Source organism: Cetorhinus maximus, chromosome 17 (genome assembly GCF_964194155.1).
Source record: "Cetorhinus maximus chromosome 17, sCetMax3.hap1.1, whole genome shotgun sequence".
Taxonomy (NCBI): Eukaryota; Metazoa; Chordata; class Chondrichthyes; order Lamniformes; family Cetorhinidae; genus Cetorhinus; species Cetorhinus maximus.
This window is the reverse complement of record NC_135895.1, coordinates 22025135-22030712: the sequence shown is the minus strand read 5'-3', so window position 1 is coordinate 22030712 and position 5578 is coordinate 22025135.

The following is a 5578-nucleotide window of genomic DNA, read 5'->3' as shown; positions in this document are numbered from 1 at the left end:
CAGGCGAAGAGCCCAGATGGCCTTTAGCAAAAGCATGAAGCCTCATCCACAGGCGGGGTATTAAAATTTTCATAAAATGTTTAAATCAAAGAAATTGACATGTCCCAGGTTATGTGACAGTGTCACATGAGGGGACATGTCAGGAAAATGTTTTCTACCCTTCAAAAAATTTTCACAACTTTCACCGATCTCCCTGAGGCGGCACTTTGTCTCAGGGAGATCTGTGCGTTCTTTCGCACGCGCATGTGTGAAAGAGCACACTCCTGGCTCAGGGAATCCCCCCACCCCGCCGCCCGCACAAGGAGTGCACAGCACTTCCGAGCGGACGTCACGCTGGGTGGGCCTTAATCGGCCCGCCCACGTAAAATGGCGGCGCGCCCCCAACAGGGGGAGCCGATTAGGAACCCACCTGCCCACCCCAGCACACCCCCCCCCGACAGGTGGAAAATGCTGCCCTTGGAGAAAATACAAGGATATTCAGAGAGCTTGAATTTACTGATAAGGTAAAAAGACTCTGGGCGGAATCTTCCGTTCTTGAGTCTAAGTCCGGTGGCGGGCGGGAAAGTTGGCAAGATTCCCACTGGGTGGCAGAACGCGCACCTGGACACACATTCACTCAATGCAGGCCAGGAGCTCCGTATTACTCCTCTAGAGTCCCTGCAGCTGCAGTTCTGACTGGAGAAGCTGGCAGATGTGAGCAACCACATCCTGGGACATACTAAGGTGCCTCCGGCATTGCCTTTCGCTCATTTCTAGATAAGAACAATGCCTGCGATACACCCATGATCTGGTCAATGCTCACCGTTGCAGTGGACACTGTTAGCCAGCATCTTGACCTTGAGGCCACACTGCCTCTTGCTGCTCAAGCCCTTGCTCCTCCTGACCCTATGCCAAACAGCGATGGGCCTTCTTCCTTGTCATCCTGATGAGAGCCATTGCCAAGGCGGGGTTTCTGCAGCCTGCATCATCAACACTTCAGTGGATCTGTGAACAAATTGAAGTGATAAATTTAGTGAGCATGTCATTTACAGGTTGACCCCCATCTCAAAGCCAGCAGGCAAGTGCAAGCCCTATTATGATCCACCTCCATGTGCCTTCCCTCCCCTCAGAGCCATGCCCAGGTCCCCATGCCCACCCTGACTCTGCCCCTTTCCATTATTTGAGCCACCTGTCTAGTCCCAACCCCCCACTCCCCACCCCCAAAGAGACCTTCACCTATCAAACTCTCACCCTGGACCTGCCACCCGACTGCATTCCATCCCCCACTCTGTGACTGTTCCCTGCTATCACCTGTAGCCTGAGATCACCCCCCAGGACCTCAACACTCAACACTCTCTCCTCCTCACCTCCCCAGACACTCTTTTTTCCCCCACCTACCAACGCCCCCAACCCCCAACACCCCCAAAAACCTTCTCTGCTTAGCCTGCGTCCTGTCTTGGCACAGCTTTTCCTACTGGCACTCGATATGAACGAAGTTATGGGAGGTCTTCCAGAAGACGAAACCAGCACCTACTGACCTCAAAGCCAGGGAAGAGTTGAAGCTCGCCAGGTGCAAACCGCTTATATACAGTCATAAAAATTAAATTTCTAAATTCTCGCTGGTTCGGAACTTAATTTGGAGGGAGAACCCAATTCCAATGAGGTGGCCTTTTTAATGAGTATGCATGAGATGCTAATGCATGCAAATGAAATTCCCAACATTGTTCATCAGGAAGCTCAACTCGCCTTTAACCCACCTTGAAAGTCAGGAGAACAAAATTCAAAGGTTATTCTGCCGTTGGGAAACAGGTTTTTTGCCTCCCACCAAACTAACTGCCCCTGCCTGCCACAATTCCCACTGCTGGCGGGACTGGAAGTTTCTGCCCTCCATGTTAAATTCAACAGGCGCATTTTTCTTTTCAGCTCCTCTGCTTTGGGCTTGTTGGTTCATCCAACCATAGTTTGTTGTTATGAACATATGAACACACTCGACCTCTCCCTCCAGCAGCACCGCCGCACCCTTTTTCAAAGCTGCGCGTGCCCCCAGTTTCATTTTATTCTTCGTCTCATCCGACGCCTCAACAAGAAACTTTTTCTCTTTCTCTCAAGTGCTAAGGAACGCAAGCTCCAACAACTCATTGACACCAACACCCATCTGGGACCCTCCACCCCTGCTTGTCCCTCCGTCCCCACCCTATCTTCCAATCCCAGCCCCGGCCGCGTACTCACTATACCCCCTGACCTTCCCCTCTCCGATGCTGAATGTTCAGTGCTCAGCAAAGGACTTAGTTTCATACCCTTACGCCCTCATCTCAATGAATTTCGGGCTCGGCACGATGCTGAACTCTTCTTCCGCCATCTTCGTCTCCGTGCTCACTTCTTTGGGCAGGAGTCCTCTCCCCATTCAACGGATCCTTTTACCCACCTCCAATATTCTCCCTCCACCTGGACCCCTCCCTCTGGATTCTTACCTTCTCTTGATCCTTTCATTGAGAACTGTCAGCGTGACATTAGTTGTCTCAATTTCTCTGCTCCTCTCACCCATTCTAATTTGTCTCTCTCTGAACTTACTGCACTCCGTTCTCTCAGGTCCAACCCCAACATTGTCATCAAACCCGCTGACAAGGGTGGTGCCGTTGTTGTGTGGCGCACTGACCTCTACCTCGCGGAGGCTGAGCGTCAACTCACAGACACTTCCTCCTACCTCTCCCTGGACTATGACCCCACCACTGAACATCAAGCCATTGTTTCCAGGACTGTCACTGACCTCATCGCCTCTGGAGATCTTCCTCCGACAGCTTCCAACCTGATAGTCGCCCAACCACGGACGGCCCGCTTCTACATCCTACCCAAAATCCACAAACAGAACTGTCCCGGCAGACCGACCGTGTCAGCCTGTTCCTGCCCCATGGAACTCATTTCTCGTTATCTTGACTCCCTTCTCTCTCCCCTTGTCCAGTCCCTTCCCACTACATCCGTGATTCCTCTGACACCTTACGTCACATCAACAATTTCCAGTTCTCTGGCCCCAACCACTTCCTCTTCACCATGGACGTCCAATCCCTCTACACCTCCATCCTCCACCAGGATGGTCTGAGGGCCCTTAGCTTCTTCCTTGAACAGAGGCCCGAACAATCCCCATCCACCACTACTCTCCTCCGTCTGGCTGAACATGTTCTTACACTGAACAATTTCTCCTTTAACTCCTCTCACTTCCTCCAAATAAAAGGTGTGGCTATGGGTACCCGCATGGGCCCCAGCTATGCCTGTCTCTTTATGGGGTATGTGGAACATTCCTTGTTCCAGTCCTAGCCGGCCCCCTCCCACAACTCTTTCTCTGGTACATCGATGATTATTTCAGTGCTGCTTCATTCTCTCGTCGGGACCTGGAAAAATTTATTAATTTTGCTTCCAATCTCCACCCCTCCATCATTTTCACATGGTCCATCTCTGACACTTCCCTTCCCTTCCTTGACCTCTCTGTCTCAATTTCTCATGATAGACTGTCCACCAATATCCATTACAAGCCTACCGACTCCCACAGCTACCTCGACTACAGCTCCTCACACCCCGCTTCCTGTAAGGACTCCATCCCATTCTCTCAGTTCCTTCGCCTCCGTCGCATCTGTTCTGATGATGCTACCTTCAAAAACAGTTCCTTTGACATGTCGTCCTTCTTCCTTAACCGAGGTTTTCCACCCACGGTCGTTGACAGGGCCCTCAACCATGTCCGGCCCATCTCCCGCGCATCTGCCCCTCACGCCTTCTCCTCCCTCCCAGAAACATGTTAGGGTCCCCCTTGTCCTCACTTATCACCCCACCAGCCTCTGCATTCAAAGGATCATCCTCCGCCATTTCCGCCAACTCCAGCATGATGCCACCACCAAACACATCTTCCCTTCACCCACCCTGGCGGCATTCCGTAGGGAATGTTCCCTCCGGGACACCCTGGTCCACTCCTCCATCACCCCCTACTCCTCAACCCCCACCTATGGCACCTCCCCATGCCCACGCAGAAGATGCAACACCTGCCCCTTCACTTCCTCTCTCCTCACCGTCCAAGGGCCCAAACACTCCTTTCAAGTGAAGCAGCATTTCACTTGCATTTCCCCTAACTTAGTCTACTGCATTCGTTGCTCCCAATGCGGTCTCCTCTACATTGGAGAGACCAAACGCAAACTGGGCGACCACTTTGCAGAACACCTGCGGTCTGTCCGCAAGAAAGAACCAAACCTCCCTGTCGCTTGCCATTTTAACACTCCACCCTGCTCTCTTACCCACATGTCTGTTCTTGGCTTGCTGCATTGTTCCAGTGAAGCCCAACGCAAACTGGAGGAACAGCACCTCATCTTCCAACTAGGCACTTTACAGCCTTCCGTGCTGAATATTGAATTCAACAACTTTAGATCTTAAATTCCCTCCCCCATCCCCACCCCCTACCCGTTTCTTCCCCCTCCCTTTTGTTTTTTCCAATAATTTACATAGATTTTTCTTTTCCCACCTATTTCCATTATTTTTAAATCTATAACTGTAATACCCTGTCGTCAGTCTTTCCACCCCACCCCCACTAGAGCTGTACCTTGAGTGTCCTGCCATCCATTCTTAATTAGCACATTTTCTTAGATAATATCACCACCTTTAACACCCCTCTGTTCCTTTTGTCTGTGACATCATTTGATTATCTGCTCCTATCACTGCTTGCTTGTCCCTACAACCACCACCCACCCCCCTCCGCAACTTCTCTCCCCCCCACCCCCCAACCTTAAACCAGCTTATATTTCACCCCTCTCCTAACTTTACTCAGTTCTGCCGAAGGGTCATGAGGACTCGAAACGTCAACTCTTTTCTTCTCCGCCGATGCTACCAGACTTGCTGAGTTTTTCCAGGTAATTCTGTTTTTGTTTTGGATTTTCAGCATCCGCAGTAGTTTTTTGTTTTTATAGTTTGTTGTTGCTTGGTTCAGCTTTCCCAGGATTTTCAGACCAGTTTATCCAAAAGCTTCCTTGCTTTACGAGTCACAGAAATTGAGAAGACGGAGGGAAAAAGGAAGAAAGGGCTGAGATTCGGAGATGACACAGTTGTTTATTAATAGCAAACACAGTAACTGCATTAGTTTTTGCGGGTGAGAATGCAACAATATATGCCAGTAAAAGCAGAAGCACACTTGGATGATTCAGGTTGGATTGCAGTATTTTGTTAAAGGAATCGATTAATAACATGGAAAGGTTTTGATGTATTTGAACCAAACCTATTAATAGCCTTAATATCAAGCCAGATCAGATAAGGGTCATCTAACAGTACAATTTTGATTTTTAGTGAGCATTATTCAGCTGTCACTTGCAGGAATTCAGTGAATCAGCATTGACTGCATGTGCCAGCAGCCTCTTCGCCATAACCTTGGTAAAGAACTACTCCTATTATTTAACATATATATATAAGAAATAGGAGGAGTGGTCCATTCAGCCTTCAAGCCCATTCCGTCATTCCTAGTTCTAACCTTTGTTCCAAGCACCAACTGACAGAGCAACACAAGATTTCACTTTTTTAAACAAAAGCAAACTTTATTGTCTACAAGAAGAATAAAACAAAGCAAGCACTA